Raw genomic sequence first — 18,551 nt, forward strand, 5'->3', positions numbered from 1 at the left:
AGATGCAAACGGTTTTCAAATTATGGTCCAAGTATCTTTTTCTGAGGACTAGCAGGTATTGTAATTTGTGTGTTTTATAGCTTTTTTATTTTCAGTTTTTTCAGGACGGTGTAAATATTTAGTTGGTGTCAGGGGTCAGCAACAAAAACAAGAACAACGACAGTAGAGCATTTTCATATCTCAAAGACTGTCGGAACATAGGAACACAAAAACAAGAACAACGACAGTAGCGCATTTTCAAATCTCGAAGACTGTCAGAACATAGGAACACAAAAACAAGAACAACGACAGTAGCGCATTTTCAAATCTCGAAGACTGTCAGAGCATAGGAACATAAAAACAAGAACATTTACCAACAAGAGGTGGCCATTCAGCACATCTACGCTCATCCATTTCCGTGTAGCTGATTGATCTCCAAACGTTGACAAGCAGGGTCCCAATCCCTATCTGTTTGTTAAAATGGGAAACAGTCATCTCGTATCTCTGGGCTGGGAGGCAGTGTGTAATTACAAGTATATTTGCCTCGCATGTGTCTGGAGGCGTTTGCTGTGACGTGGGTCAATTTTGGAATGTGAATGTATCCCAATTTCACCATTCATTCACAGAAACCAAATAATACTCTGGATTCCAAGTACAGTACTGAACAGCTAATTTGAGGAAGTCCCTGGTTTCACTGTGTGTTTGTGTGTTATTCACAGCCTCCCTCCCTCTGCTCTGCTCTGTTTATTCCAGCAAAGAGCTCACAGTAGCTGCACCCTTGTGTTTCTTCTTCAAATAGAGCAGGCAATCCCGTCAGAGCAAATTGTACACACTGACACTATTCCTACAAAAGCATTAGAAATTTCAAGTGCCGTTGTTGGGCATTTCGAACATTAACCTTAAGCCTTATTGGAAAGTATTCCGTTTCTCATCTGAGTAATTGATTTTGCAAAGAGCAGATACGTTATCTCTGTGCAAGCTGAGAGCAGCGCACGCTGACAGTAACTGGTTAACATGTTGGACAAAAAAAAAACCCTTTGACAAAAATACCTTGAGGAAGTGTTGTTCATTAAATGTGTAACTTTGTTGCAGTTACATGGTATTAAAGATTTTACACTGAAGTGGTGAGAAAAAAAGGACTTTTTTGAAGTGAAAATTGCCAGTTCTTTACACGTTGCCGTGACTTATCACCATTTCCCAAGCATTTCCAGAGACTTGTGTGAATCATGCCTACGGGCTACATATGTTAGGAGTTAACAAGAAAATACTTACCACCCAGTCCAATGTTAGATGTAACAAAGAAAAAAAAACCTTTTGATGTCTCCATTAAAAAAAAAACATGACTTATTGAAACTTACCTTGTATTTACAAAAATGTATTTCAAATAATGTATTAAGAAAACAAAGTCTATAAATATATTCTGTTGGAGGCAACGTTGATTCTTATTTATAAATGTAACAGTTTAATTGCTTCCCAATAATATCTCTGTATTCCGTTATGTATCATTGTATCATGTACAGTGGTGTTGTATCATGCACAGTGGTGTTGTATTTAAATCAAGGGAAGTAATGTTAAAACTGTCTTCAGTTCTGGTCACCTCGCTACAAAAAGGATATTGCTGCTCTAGAAAGAGTGTAAAGAAGAGCGACCAGAATTATCCCTGGTTTAAAAGGCATGTCATATGCAAACAGGCTAAAATAATTGAATCTATTAAAATCTTGAACAAAGAAGACTATGCGGTGATCTGATTCAAGCATTCAGAATTCTAAAAGGTAATGACAATGTAGACCCAAGGGACTTTTTCGACCTGAAAACAGAAACAAGGCCTAGGGGTCATAAATGGAGATTACATAAAGGGGCATTCAGAACAGAAAATAGGAGGCACTTTTTTATACAGAGAATTGTGGGAGTCTGGAACCAACTCCCCAGTAATGTTGTTGAAGCTGAGACCCTGGGATCATTCAAGAAGCTGCTTGATGAGATTCTGGGATCAATAAGCTACTAACAACCAAACGAGCAAGATGGGCCGAATGGCCTCCTCTAGTTTGTAACTTTCCTTGTTCTTATGTATCATACACAGCGGTGTTTTATCATACACAGTGGTGTTTTATCAGAGTATTAATGGGTTAAATAACAGTGTACAGTCTGTTTCTTCTCCTGAGTGAGGCTGCAATGAGCTGATCTTTCAGAGCTTTGTCCAGCTAGTTGATGCCGTTATGCTTCAAATATCTACATCTTTTTATTGCAATGTTTTGTTTATTTTCTTTGTGTATCTTCAATATGATGCATCAATATCCCTGCTATAACAAGTTAATTTTAATATCTGTCTGATATGTTTTATAACATCCTTTATAACACATGTATAGACACAGTGTTACAGTTTCCAGCATTACACAACAATATAGAAATATTATTTATAAGAAAGCAAACTTATATAGTTGTCACATATTTAATAAACCCTACAGAGTATTATAATTCTGTCAAAAGTCCTACAGAACTGAACTCAAATGAATTTTCAATAATAACTAAGTAATGGATACTACAGGAATGCTGATTGAACCATAGTCAAAGATTCTGGGTAATACTTTATATTAAGTTTCTCTTATTACTGTCTATTTACATAGTAGTTACTTAATAAATACATGTGTACTTACACATAAGTACAGCTGACCTTTTTTATTGTTTTTTATTGATGGATGGAGTCAACTGATTACGTTCCCTTTTAAACAGTGTGATAAATGTGTTAGCTGCTATATTGCGATGCAGGGCGCATATTTCCCAGTCCAGAATCCTTCTAGGACAGAGGCCTTTGTATCAGAATGAGCTTCACAGGGACAGCATGATGGTTCACTCTGTTTTTTTTTTTAATAAGCAAATTTATGAAGGTGCTGCTTGTGCCTGTATTTGTCAGAAGCAATGATTGATGTTTAACGTGACAAGTGAGGCGACATGAACTGTATTGCTTTCCAATAACTGGCTGCTACTAACTGTCATTCACAATTACCGCTTGCTTACACATATTTCTCCAATATAATCTTTCCACAATCAAGTGTAGGTCACTTAACCCACCCATGATGCACAAAGAACAAGGATTGCAATGTACAGACTGTAGAACAGGCACCGGGCTGTAATGGTAAGGCGTGTCTTGTTTAGTTTAGCAACATCACAAAATGATGCAGTAAGCGTTCTTTCTGTAATTACACCTGATTCAGATTGTACTTTTAATTAAAATTAAAAAATAAAAACTATTTGCCCACTAATTCACTTCCCACTATAGAATATACATGTTATGTGTGAAAACGTTCAGTGAAGTTGGAGGGTTTTCAAACAGAAGAAAAACAAACTGAACCCTATCTTTATGAACCTTAAGAAAGGTTTTATGATTACAAAATCTTAATTAATTAAAGATGTCAAAACAAATAACAGAAACCAACACTAAAAGCAACAACACGCTCTGTGCTCAGTTCCCTGTACCCCTACCTGTTTACTTCAGCAGGTCAATAGATACCAATGAAGTAGAAAATAACCTAAATTCACATGCAAGCAAGCTGCCTTAACTTCTTGCAGCCTGGGAAATAAACAGCCTTCAATTGCATGCCTTTTACTGGCCAGTAAATTAATTTAATGGAATACCTGAACTCCTTCTTTCTGCCAAGTAAGAGACAGGGGCTTGGTCAAGGTGTGCACGCAGTGCTGCAGGATGCATTCGTGTTTTAATGTGTATGTTATTAACAATTAAAAAGTCTTCCGTATAGATAAAATGAGTTAATTGTGATATTTACATTAGTGAGATTCAGAAGATGAGAAATGGTGTATGTGCGTGTGTGCATATGTGTGTTACCTTACTGTACGCCCGTAATTGTTTTGTGAACATTATCTCAACAGTATATCCCTTGAGATGTGTATTGTGACTGTGCTGAAAGTGTGAATAGAAATACATTAGGGTTTCCATATGAGGTGTCAATAGTTACATTAAATGTGTGAAAAAAATCAATAAACTGCTGCAAAATTCAGATGCGCCCTTTGCTTTTTGTATAAGGAGAGTTATTACCAACAGCGATTGTTCATGGTGTCTGTTTACAAATGAACCAAGATGCAGCCAGATCCTAAAACATCGCTGTTTCTTTCCAGCTCAGTTCTGCTTGGGTATCATGGATGTTAATGCACTGTGGTACTCTGTGTACTGTATCGTGTGCTGTGGTACCGACATTCTGTCATACCCTTTTTAAAGCCATGGTAAACGATGATAAATACATAGTAGGGAACACTTTACATCATGTCTCTAATGGCTGTGTATTAAAATAGTAGTTACTTAGTAAATACATGTGTACTTATACATAATTACAATGTTGTTATGCACAGTTACAATGGATTTAATATGTAAAACATGTTGTACCGATATAGCCTTAACCCTAACCCTTTTCTGACACAATTGTGGACTTACATATATCATGCAAAAAGATGTTCACATTAAGTACATTGTAACTATGCATAATAACATTGTAATTACATGTAAGTACACATGTATTTACTAAGTAACTACCATGTAAATATACAGTAATTAGAGAGACTTAATGTAAAGCACATAGTATAACCACACGAGACAATGCAAATATACTGTGGTAAACTTGTGTTAGTGTATATCTACAGTATCACCTTCCATTTGAGCTGAACTTTTACAGACTTATTCAGAAGTGGTAAAGTGCATCGAGTAGGATCCTATCCAGCTGTCCTAAGGATGTTGATCAGACTGTCACGTCTTCTAAACTTCAGCAGCTCTGAAACAGTTGTTTCCGTGTAAGCAGTGTGTGCTGTTTCTTCATTTCTGTGCTGCGTAGGCTGACATTCTCCATCATGTCCTGCTCCTCCTGCACAGTCATCTCTTTAACTCCGATTCACTGTCGTAATGCCATCACAGCGCACTGCCTGCAGGCTTCCCTTGTTTGTTATTATTTATAGGAGTGTTTATTTCAAATTAGTCACCAGGATAAGCCTTAAAGCATTAAAGCACTCAATTTTGAATGTATCCTGCTGGATGTGGGGGATTTTATATACAGAAGACATAAACTCCGGTTTATATAATATTTTTCTACTTAAAACATTATCTGGTAATCTAAATTATTCATCAGAAAAATTAGATTAATTAAAAAAAAAAAGTTAAATCGTTGCCTTTTTAGAGGATATTTTCTACTTTAATATACTTGTGTGGTTATGATGAGAGTAGTTTCTCTGACAAATAATAAAAATGTACTCATTGCATTCTAGGAGAATAAGAAGATCTTCTCTTTTTTAATATCCGCACGTGTTTGTGTGGAGGTTAGCTTCTTCTGTCCTTGTGGGGGCAACATTTTAAAAATCCCACATGGATAACAATTCCTAAAAAACAAATATACAAAGTGCATTGGGATGATAACATAAGAATCCATTGAGAAGCGTGGGCAGCGAGCCCCCCTGCCCATGCTATTGACCCTGATGATGACCTATTGGCTCCTCGGTGTAGGATCTTCTGCACGGACACCCCGGGGTGACTGCACTTCAGGGCGCCCCAGACTACTCTCCACCGCCTTGCGGGAGTCAAACTAAAAACCCTTAACAAGGTACAAAAAGGTCAGCATATGCAGGACCAAATTGCCAACCAAGCAAATGTTCCACTATTTAATAACATTAGCAGATAGGAAAGTAGATACACATGTCTTGCCATATTCCCTTAATGGATACACTGGGATTAGAGGTACTGGTGCTGTATACTGCATATCCTACAGTGGTTACAACAGCTATACTAATAGCTTGACAGTAGTTAAAGACAGTGTAATAGAGGATACTACTCAATCAATAAGACCCCCTAGAGATTTTAATAACGTCCCACTTTGAGTCATGCTCAATTACTCCTGCATAGAAATGTGCTTCTCTCTTAGCAATAGATAGACATCCCGGTGAATCTTAATTATGACTTTTATTAACTGTGCTCTTAGGGTATTTGCCAAAAAGTCAAAGGGAGGTGTTCTTTTGGCAGTTCGTTTAGTTCCTTTGCTGTTTAGTTTTTTTTTATTAAATGACTTTATTTAATTCCTTTCATCTTATTTTCTTTGCACTTGTGTTCTCTCTGTGCCCTCTGTTCATTCTCTTGGCTCCATAATTCTTTACGCCCCCGTTAAGTTTCTCTTGTCTTCCCACAGTACACCCCCTGTTATTGTTTTGTTCATGCATTACTGGTATCTTTTCGTACATCTTTTCCCCTCTCCTATCCTACCCTCCTATTTGTCCTGTAAGATAGAGCTATAAATGAAATCCCTTAAGATGTATTTATTTGAATATGTTTATCCTGAATAGCTCCACTCCAGCACAGTGCAGACCCTTTGGAAGCTCTATCAGCACAGAGTTTACAGCTCTAGCAGTTACCAGAGTTTCCTGTAGTGGCATAGATTAAACCAATGGTTGAGAGGAGCACAGAGGAGTGTGTTGCAGATCCTGTACCCACTATGAGAGCCCCTGTGCTCCAATGCTCCACTTTCCTCAAGGTGCTTTCTGTAAGGCTAGCATGTGTTGAGCGCAGGATTGCCGGAGACACTAAGGTTTAGATGTACTAAAGTGTTGCGTCTGTCGCAATCATTGCAAACCACATGCAAACCAGTCGGAAGTGTAACGTGAAATGTACTAAACAAGCGCAACGCTGTTAGCGTCATTTCAACGAATGCTTTGCAGCCGCAGTTCTTATTTTGCTCTTTAGCCTTAAATTAATATGTAATTCTGGGCGTTCCTTCAGAAATTCACAAAAACAGGGTGGAGATGAGAGTGCAAATGAGGGATCAAAAATATTGTAATGAGATGTACTAAAGCTGCGGGCAATTGTGACACTTACAATTGCATCAATTTGTTAAGAACTTTCGAGAGCATGTTTTAAACAGCTGCAATTGTTGCTGGCATTTCACAGTCCGCTTTTTCTCCTGTGTTGCCAGTTGTGCTCAATGTATTTTTGAGACTAATACCCAAGTACCTAATTTTCACTAAAGTCAGGGTGTACTTACAAGCCTTGAAAACAAATTTCTATGACATTTCTGGTTTTCCCAGCATGTTGGGAGCAATAGACTGCACACATGTGCCACTAACCTCTCCAGCTCATTCTCAGCATCTGTATATGACCATGATCTATTGTGTGTTAATTGTCTAGGCTACTAAATAGACCAAGTTAAAATTAATAATAATTAAAATAAATTTTAAAAAAAACCTAAAATCATTTAGTTTCAATTTAAAATAATCTTTTATTCACATTGTACACCATTGTGTACAATGCAGCAGCATGATTTATTTTGTGTTACCAGTAGGCTAAAGTACAAAAAAAGGACACTAGGTATTCATTTGATTTTACTACTGTACTGTATACTGTATAAGCCTACTGTACAGATTTATATTTTTACATAATGTAATGTGTAGCCTATCCAAAACACATTTGTGTTATTTCTGCCCAATGATATATATTTAAAATACATCGAGAACTGTAAATGTATGTGTGTGTGATTTTATTGTTTTGTTTTTAAACCCGACACCTCCTTATGTCAGACAAACATATCCGGTTTAGCGAGGGGCTACTGTATGATTATGAAAAGCTCTTTGGGGGTGAAGGTTGGGGCCCCACTATAGAATCTGATGGGATTAAACTGCCTTTCATTTTTTATATATATAACAGTATAAAAATAGGTAAAATGAAGATGGAACAGAATGCATTGTACAGATGATGTTTACATTTAACAAAAACAATGTAATTTTGATTCTTGCACCCTTGCATGTATAGACGTTATCCTTCGGGCACCCTCTGCTGCAGCAAACCACAACTCAACTCCCGCTATTTTATTTGAAAAAAATGTTGCACAGCTCTCGCTAGCTGCGGCTCTTTTCATTAACATATTTTTTCTTAGTACATACAGCAAAATGTGTACTTTGCGAATTGTCGTAACGAAAATGTAAACTGCGGTATGTTTGCACTGCGACTGGCCCATCTTAGTGCATCTACCCCGAAGTAAGTAAGAGAACTTACTGTAGCTAAAAAAAAAGTGAAACACTCACAACAAGAAATGTAGGGCATTTGGCAGATCTTCACTACACACTTGGTGCTTGGCATCACTTTCTGTTTCATTTACTTTCCCATCCCTTGCTATTTTAAGCATTTCATTTAATATCTGTTAAATCTTTTTTCTTCTTCTTGTTCTGGAGCCTTTGTTGTATATGGTGAGGTTTAATCTATTCTCTTTTGATGTGTGGAGAAAAGGTGAGTGTCAATTACTGTACAATAGATGCACACACTTCAAGGAATATAAGGGAAGACAAATAGAATTTCTCTGACTTTGCAGCTGAGATGTTTTCTGAAAGAGAAGCCTGAGAGGTATCATAGCAACACTGCATGTACTGCTTTAGTTTGGTTTTGTTTCTGTTAATTCTTTGTTACCATTTCCTTTTTTCAGAAGGTTTCTTATTGTAGTTTATATAGCCAGTGAACTGTAGATGCAGAGGTTAGTTATTTTTCTTTTCTTTGTTTTTTTTTTAAACAGCAATTTGCTGGTCATGCAATATGTACCGTCTTAAGCTGTGAATAAATACAGTAAGTCGAAGAGGTGTTCTGTTCTATTAAACAGAGACCAGGAGGACTGCCCAGTCCCCTCTGGAGGCGAGCGTTTAAAAGCTGGCTGAGGTCACAAGTGAAAAGAGTTGGATTGTCCCAGTTTGTCTCTCTGTGAACAGCAACCACACCCTTATTCTGCATGCTTCAGAAACCTGGTGACTTCTTAGTCTGTCTTATCTTCTTTTTATTCCTGGGCCTAATTAATATAGTAGAGTTAGTTTAAATCACACTAATAAACACCCACTTAAGACTGTAACCTAAATTAAATGTATTCTATAAAAAAATACAAAACAAAATCTTAAATGCCTTTAACACTCAGCAGTGGTTCTTGTGGATAAATGTTAAACGCATAAGCAACAGGTCCTCTTTGTTTTTTTGGGTCAAAGATTTCCTGGCTTTTCTTAGTTTTTTCTTATTTTCTTTTTAATAATGCAGAGATGCTGCCTCAGTGCTCTTTGACCAGATGTCTCACTGGGAAGATCCCCCTGTTACCACGCTGCACCGTTCATTTTGAGATAATCACAGAGAAGTACTTAAAGCTTTCATAACGGCTTGTCTTCATTTCCTGCAAACAGCAATAGATTCGGGACAATTAGAGGGTCATAAATCTGCGTCAACTTTCCGAGCCAAAAATCCACAGTCCAAGCACTCCAGAACCCCCCCCCCCCCCAACCCCTCTAAAATCCACAGTCCAAGTGCTCCAGCACCCCCTCCCCCATACCCCTCTAAAATCCACAGTCCAAGTGCTTCAGCACCCCCTCCCCCATACCCCTCTAAAATCCACAGTCCAAGCACTCCAGAACCCCCCCCCCTCTCCAACCCCTCTAAAATCCACAGTCCAAGTGCTCCAGCACCCCCTCCCCCATACCCCTCTAAAATCCACAGTCCAAGTGCTCCAGCACCCCCTCCCCCATACCCCTCTAAAATCCACAGTCCAAGCACTCCAGAACCCCCCCCCCAACCCCTCTAAAATCCACAGTCCAAGCACTCCAGAACCCCCCCCCCAACCCCTCTAAAATCCACAGTCCAAGTGCTTCAGCACCCCCTCCCCCATACCCCTCTAAAATCCACAGTCCAAGCACTCCAGAACCCCCCCCCCTCTCCAACCCCTCTAAAATCCACAGTCCAAGTGCTCCAGCACCCCCTCCCCCATACCCCTCTAAAATTCACAGTCCAAGTGCTCCAGCACCCCCTCCCCCATACCCCTCTAAAATCCACAGTCCAAGTGCTTCAGCACCCCCTCCCCCATACCCCTCTAAAATCCACAGTCCAAGTGCTTCAGCACCCCCTCCCCCATACCCCTCTAAAATCCACAGTCCAAGTGCTTCAGCACCCACTCCCTTCCCCTCGCCAACCCCCCCTATAATCACACAGTTGTTTTTTTTATTTATTTTTAAAACATGACCCTAAACCAAGCAGCTCTGGAGAGGTGGCCTCTCGTGAGAGATTCAAGATGAGCTCTGTAGGATTGGTCTGAAGTGATTTAACAAGACGGCACAAGGTGAATTGAGACTGCCGAGTAATCTGCTAATGCATTAACCTACTTAACTTCAGCACTAATATCTGTGTGTCACACATAAGAAGGGCTGCAGCAGATTGCGACAGTATTATGGATCACAACTAAAGCATATTGTCATTAGATTAATGTTAGTACATGCCCAGTGCACCGAGCCATTCCCCAGGAGGACGAGTGTGAAATATGCTTAATAACTGCATAATTATGACATCTGTTACCCTCCCAGCACATCTCGGTGGAAAATGAACTGAAGAAATAACAGGTTTAAATATGCGTTAACGCTATGATAGCATGTTTAATTGAAATATGACTGGGGTGTAATGGAGATTGAATTAAGCTCCCAGATAATCGTCTGTCACAAACATAATTGAGTTGCAATCCGTTGCAGTGAAGAATGGCTGATGAAATCACTGCCTTTGCACACATTAAATAAGCGTCTGTCCCTCTGACAGGCAAACTGTAATTTCTGTCTTTTAGATTAAGAGTGATTAATAAAGGCGTAATCCAGAGTTGGACTTGAATCAGAATGGCGTGTGTCTGCTGTTTCATTTTTTTAAAGTAACAACACATTATGTGCAGGGAGGCTGTAAAGTCATTTCTTTTGTAGGTTTAACAACACTGAAGCTCATCAATACTCCCTGTCTCTTTCTTTGGAAATGCTGATGTTTTTCTTAATATTCCAGGAATGGACCCTCCTTCATAAGCGTGGTGTATGTATCATTCCTCACCTTGTCGCTTTGTCCAGTGCCTAACGCCCCACTCTTCCTCGGTCATCTACACATTAACTTAATCCTGCACTTTAAGTCTCTATCCCACGGCAAAACTGCCATTCAGTCCCCCAGCGGGATGAAATATTATTCTCTATACAGTACAACAGCTATGGTATTCAAAGTCTAGATGTTCCTGGAGCATTTACTACCAGACAGATTCCTGCCATTTTTCCCAGGAATCAGCTACAGTCCCCCATGCCCCCGTTGCAGTCCTATAATTGTGTATGGAATAATCACATTTTACTGGCTGAATTAAGTTCGGCATGTCAACCATTCCTGCAGCCTGCTGCACTCCGATTTGCTGCTGTTGTTTTTAGATTGCTTACAGTAGTTCTGAGCCATTCTTTATATTGGACAGTGACGGAAAAAACCCAGAAAATCATTGTTATGAATCTGTCAATTTGCAGCTAGTTGTTCATTGGCACAATGCATTCTGTCTCATTCGCAGTTGGAAGGGAATGCTTTCAATACATGATGGTCAATTCTTCACTACTGTGGCGCATCAGGTCCCCGGCATAGGGGATTCCCTGCTGTGGGACAAAATCACGGTAGGAGCCGGACAAATGAGTTCCCAGCCAAAACAACCCAGCTGTTAGAGGGTTAGCACATTCTACAATGGAACATTCTAGCCACCCTCGTGACCCAGCCAGGGGTCTGCTTGAGTGATAGAAATACAGAGTGACAAACATAAACACAGCTTTGAAAACAGGACAATGTTCCACGTACAATAAGTTGCATGTTTTGTTTTTGAGGTATTGTGTTTTCTATCCCAGCTAGCATTAGGTTTCTCATTGTATGGGCATTTTTAGCATCCTTCTGCGATGCCTGGCTTTTTCATCTTTGGTTGAACATCACTCACTGGTGGTAATGGTCATTCAGCAAGGCTTCTCACATCTGCATTAGCAGAACAAATACTGACAGTTTAATAAATACCAGCAAACATGTTGCTGGTAGAACTATGTCAGCAAACAGCATAATAAAATGAAGGAAAATAAACAGAGAAATAAACTCAATACCACAATGCCTGAAGGTTTAAATAGAAAGGAATAATAGGCTGTTACATCATTAACAGTAGTAAATGGCATCACCAACACATTAATAGATTTAAATAAAAATGAATGTTGTTATCATGGCATCAAAAACCGATAAGTATCTCCACTGTGTGTTTTCATTAAGTACATAGTTACTATGCATAATGACAGTGTAATTATGAGTAAGTACACGTGTATTTGCTAAGTAACTACTATGTATATACACAGTAATTAGAGACACTTTATGTAAAACTTTGCCCAGTTTATTTTTAAGGTTATGGTTATAGTTAAGTAAGAGCTGGAGTTGGAGTTAGTGTGTGAGGGTTGGGGTGAGGGTTAGGGGTTTTAGGGCATTATCTTTAATGTGCTTTTCTCTATCCATAGTTGGGAGGTGATTTATGGAAACGATTGAAAAGACTGCAGTCATGCTTGCCAGAGGCAAGGCAAGGTATGGTACACTGTGACTGCCAGCACTCAGAGAATTCCAGAATGGGTCAGTGCCTAAACTGAATATACTGTCTGGCCTCCTAGAATGTCAAAGGTACAGTCACATTTTCCATGAGCAAATAAGGTGCATGCGTAGTGTGTGTTTTAATAAGGGTGTAGTGCAGTTTGGTTTATTAGGAATGCTGTCTTCTACAGAAGCAAAGCTGTAGAGTGGTATATCAACAAGCTCTCAGTCAGTGACCTGAGCCTGTTTAACCTGAAGTGACTGTCTGAATACACACATGATCATGGGTACGAGTATGATCATGCTCTATCTTACTATATATATATATATATATATATATATATATATATATATATATATATATATATATATATATATATAATCATAAGTGCATCATCCAAAGTTATTTATGGGCATTGGTACATTTAAATTGTATTTGTATTCAATATATATTTTTTAAAAGGTTGTATTGAAGCTCTCTTGTTCTATCTGAAATAGCAATCCCAGTATTGGAAGTGTTAGTGGTGATGGCATTTTTGGAGCATTATGGATGAGCTCAGAGATTATAGCCCCCTGATCAACCCTAAGCAGAGGGACTGACACAGGACAAAGTTTGCAAGAGCCTTTGTGTGTTCTGAATGCTCACAAATACCCTAAAAATGGCGAAATACATCTGCATGTGATTTGTAGAATGGGTGGCCTGGCTTTTTAATCTTCTGGTCTAAAGAATGCTAGGCGTAAGAAGGTTAAGAGGTCAAACTTTGTGGATAAACTTTTATAATTTGGAATGCTGAATAATTTTAAATGGGTTAACATTGGTAACATGTAATTAGGAAATAAAACCCAGTGGCCTGGGTCAAAGGACATGAGAAAAACAAATTGTGCCTGGCAGTGTTTGAGGATAGTGTGAAAACTGGAGTTGACAGTATATTGGATAGTGTTGATGTATATCATTAGTAACCCACACATTGCATCTTACAGTTTTTTTTTTTTAATTCACTAAGTTGATGGGTGATATTATAAAACAGGATATATATATATATATATATATATATATATATATATATATATATATATATATACTGTGTATATATATATACATACATACATACATACACACTCACACACACACCTTCATACATACTTACACACATAAAATTGCAAAGATTACTGCAATTCAGATAATGACTGTTTTCAGAAGTTGGTTTTTAATCATGTTATCCTACTTAATCACAATTGTCTTCATGACTGCCATTACCAGCATCTTTTAGTGAAATTACACCGATATATATATATATATATATATATATATATATATATATATATATATATATATATATATATGTGTGTGTGTGTGTGTGTGTGTGTGTGTGTGTGTGCATGTGTGTGTGCGTGCGTGCGTGCATGTGTGTGTGTGTGCGTGCGTGCATGCGTGTGTGTGTGTGTGTGCGTGTGTGTGTGTGTGTTTTCCATTTCTTACTTGTAAGTGGCTTGACCACAAGAAATCTTTGAACCTATGTTTTTTTTTCTGGATTAAATGTTTAGATTTTTTTCTAAGAAATGTCCTGTATTTATTTTCAGAACCTTCAGATATGATTAATAATAATTTATGAGTGATTCGTTTGTTAAATGTACTGATTATTCAGCCGCTAGTCTTTATGAAAAGGCACATTTGCTGGAAACCTTTGGCCCCTGTTTTGTCTCCCATGCATGGACGGATTGGAATGAGGATGCAGTTTATATAATAATAATAATAATAATAATAATAATAATAATAATAATAATGCAGTTTATAAACAGATGCAGTGAGAGAGAGATTGATTTAGGAGACCTTTTCAAAAATGAAAATAATAATAGATTATTGACTTGGGCTCTGGCTTCGGACCAAGGGCAAACCCCCAATGTCAGACTCTTTAATACACTGGGTTTCATGCACAGCTCTCATAATCGGACGTATATTAAAACGTTCATGCATATTGACTCGCTATTATTAATCTCCGCAGCATTCCATTGATTGTCTTTGAATTAGAACAATGGAAATTTAAGAATGATTTCCGCTTCTTGTATTTAAACTCCATGTGGTACACATTAGTTAGTTGTCATTCGGCCAGGAGGACTAATGTCTACCGCATCTTATTGTATGCCCTAGCTTGCTACAGCACTTTTTGTTTTGTTTTGAGAAAGTTCAGTAAACTGATTGAAGACATTGAGAAAGACTTCTAGTTGAAATGTTTGTCACTGAGTTGATTACATTTATTTCAGTGTTTCTAAATGAAGCACTACTGGGGGTTTAATACTTTAAAAACCTTCTCTTTTAAAAAATCTTAACTGAAACCCAGATTTAACTACATTTGATGGTACATAATGTAGTGGTTTTTATGTATCTAATGCAATGCTTTTGCATTTTTCAAATAATTAAAAAATTGCAGGGAGAAAATTGCTTGCAAAAACAAGTCTAGGTTACAAAATACTACAAGAAAAAAATATATTATATATATATATATATATATATATATATATATATATATATATATATATATATATATATATATCAAACACAGGCTCCCTTGAGAAAGATATGTACAACACATTGTACATATCATATATATATACACACACACACACACAGTATATCGTGTAAAAGAACCTCACCACTCCGCGGTTCGTTGCCTCTTTAAGAACAGACCCACGACACTGAAACTGATTTTATCCCCAGCGCTGATGCGCAATTTTTAATAAACAAATACACACAAAATAAAACAAAGCCAAAATAAACACCTAGCTCTCTTTGAGCACTAACTAAACATAAACCAGGAACCTAAACTAAAGATAGGACAGCTAAGCTGGTTACCTGTTGCCAAATAAAAGTTACACAGCACACTCCAACAAAAAGGAATCACGCTACCTTTATTTTTTTTGTACGCCTGCACACACTCTCAAGCGGGCTCTTCACACTGCAGCCTCGAGCAGACTGACTGCTTCCCTTTTATATCCTGCACCAGGCTCTACTTTAATAATTGCCCGGTGCAGGTGATAATTAAACAAACCAATAAAACAATTAACAAAAATAATTAAACAAAATGTGCCTACGCACATGTTTTCTGCAGGGAGGATTTTAACCCCCCTCCCTGTTGTGTTACAATATATATATATATATAATATAGACAGAGAGAGAGAGAGAGAGAGAGAGAGAGAGAGAGAGAGAGAGAGAGAGAGAGAGAGAGAGAGAGAGAAAGAGAGAGGGAGAAAGAGAGAGGGAGATGTTGTGCTTTCATATATTTTCACAGAATGACAGAAAATGATGTGTGACGCGATAGCGTCATGGCCCAGGATGTTACCAGCAGGAATTAGAGACTCAAAGACTGAAGCTGCAGTGAAGCGCTGTTGCAAACTTTATTAAACAAACAAAAAAACACAGGAACAAATAAACAGACACAAGGGCCAAAATAAAAGCGTAAACAAAACAATTTTGCTGTCAGGCTGGGTGTTCACCTTCACTGACCAAGTTCTCCAAAAGTTAATACAAATATCACAGCACTCACCTAAACACCACCAACTCCCTCTTCCAGACAAAGGTGTTCTCCTTCCTTATATACATGTGGCCACTCCCCAATTAGCACCAATGACCTAACTGGGGAATGGCCACACCTGTGATTGCTGGCAGAGACAGATTAAACCCCATCCCTGCCAACCTTACATTCCCAAACACACACTATTAACAGCAGCAGGGCTTCTGCCCAGCCACATCATGATTTAGGATTGGCCCCACAATTCAATTTAGGCCGTTAGTGCCTTTAAAAACATTTGCTCTCTTGGGTGCAATTAGAAAATCAGTTGCCATGGTAGTCCTGGATTGACTAATTTTTAACTTGTTCCCTCACTTCCCAAAGCTTTCTCCTGGGGACTAACAGAAGTCCACTGGACACGGCTTGAAATATCTCCGATATCAGAGATCTGATTCACACAGCAGCTGGGAAGCGGCAGCTCACTTTGCTTGTATTTATTCAGAGGCTGGAAAAGTAAGAGATACAGGCAAATCTCTGTTTATTCAGCCACCAGACAAATATCTCTTTCCTCAGACTAATCCTCGTTCTAGCAGGAACCTTTACTCTTAGATACATTTCTGTTTTTTGTTTTGTTTTTTTTGTTTTTTTTTGGGGGGGGGGGGGCTGTATGACTAACGACATAAATAAGGGTACAAAGTTTGCACTTTACAAAAAAAAATAATAATTAAAAAAAAAATAACATCGTACCCTCCTTGAATTTGTTTCAGGTTTTTATAATATTAAACAGGTTATATTTCTTTTTGTCCTCACTTCAAAATCATGGTCCAGAATGAGGAAGATAAAGAAGTATTGATTATCTATCAGACCATACCCTATACATTACAACTTATTGATTATTTATCAGACCATACCCTAAACATTACAACATATTGTACTGTGCTATTATAAGAAAAAAAAGAAGTTGTTTCCCAATGGCCTTTTAAGGACATGTCCTATAAATTGTCCTAATTGCATCTGTTTGTCATTTCAGTATATTAGTCATAACTAGATAGCCATCTTTCGGAATATTACTCACCCTGTGTTACTGCAGCAACCATTTCCATATCATATTTGAACTTTAAACCATCTCTCCTCCTTTTAAGGTATTAAACTATTCAGACAGCAGGAGACACAAGAAGAATCTCTTCAAAGTGTCCTTACTGTAAACAACAAACTCCATCAAAATAGTGACTAAGATTTGATCTCTATCATCTGTAAGGCTTGTATTGTCTGTCTTGTCTTCTAGACTGTATAAACCAGACAATACCGGGTGGAAATTTAATATCTGTTATGCAGAATCATAAAAACTCTCTGACAGTACGCCAGAAGAATGTCATAACAGGTGTTCACGCTATTGAAGAAGGATGATCATATTTAACAAAATATAGTTATTACAACCCTACCAAAAGAAATGTCACGCCCTTCGATGTGCTGTCATCTGTACATTTATGAGTCTAGCTCGTAAAATGAATCATTATTAGTATCATCAGAGAGTCTGGTGGGACTGGTTCTATGTTGCTGAATGGGTGTGTGGATTGAATCTGGTCAATACTTAGATGAGACGCCTTCATTTAATATCTGGTCCTATCGGAGATTAAGCAAAGCGGTGGTTCTGGCAGGGAACTCACTTTAACTTCAGAGCAAATCACATAAACGTCATGCATATTATAGACGCTTCCAATGCCAGATTCAATCGTCAATCAAATAACTAGTTTCTTATTTGTCCTTCAATAAACAATACGTCCAAGCTCAATCCTTTATGTCCCTGCTGTGTGCCATAGCTCGCCTCCTCCTCCCTTTGGAACAGAGAATATGAAAATGCAACCACTGTGTGGGCATTCTAATAATGGCCCATACCACTGTGGCTGCCCTTGCGTTACCATTTCCCCTTAGTATGGAACAATTGCCAGTGACATGTCAGGTAGGAAATGTCACTGAGAATACAGTTGGTTGAGTAGACTTGGATTAATTGATTCAAATTCAGCCAAACCCACAGAGCAATTTGTCTCTAAATACTGTGTAAAAAAACAAAATATGTTTATTAAAAGTTTTAAAAACTAACAGAAAAAAACAAGATACAATATTCTTGTTAAAAAAAATGTTTTACATATCTATATATTTTTTTTAAATTTTACTAAACATACCAAAAACTAAATTCAGAATCGCTATTTTGATAAGTTCTTTATTTCTTTATTTCTTTCACTTAATTTAGAAGGTGAAAGGCCACATTAAAAATCTAACCTCATGGGAGGTCTTTTTTTTTTCTTACTGCAGGGCCTCGCACAGGTCTTGCAAAAGGGACACTTAAGCGTTTTTTTAACTAATTGAAAAGTTGGTTACTTTTACGCAGCAGCCTGTAGCCGAGCCAGTAAATGGGCACCACCTGTTTAAGTGGTCAATGTCATGTGGGGGTCACTCAGGGTCCAATTTAATTGCCCACCATGAAAAATCGGAACAGTCTCCACATCCCTGATGGTAACTTTAAAATGTTCAGGAAGTTTGGTTTGCCCTTTATGGCTTAGGACATTTCCTACAACAAGAGTTAAGCACTCAGGACAGGAAGCCATTTGCCGTGGATGTAAGATCTCTCTAATGACTGTCTAACTAGAAGCAGGCGGTCTTAATTCCCCGCCTGGAGCAGGAAC

Source organism: Acipenser ruthenus, chromosome 20, assembly GCF_902713425.1.
Source record: "Acipenser ruthenus chromosome 20, fAciRut3.2 maternal haplotype, whole genome shotgun sequence".
Classification (NCBI taxonomy): domain Eukaryota; kingdom Metazoa; phylum Chordata; class Actinopteri; order Acipenseriformes; family Acipenseridae; genus Acipenser; species Acipenser ruthenus.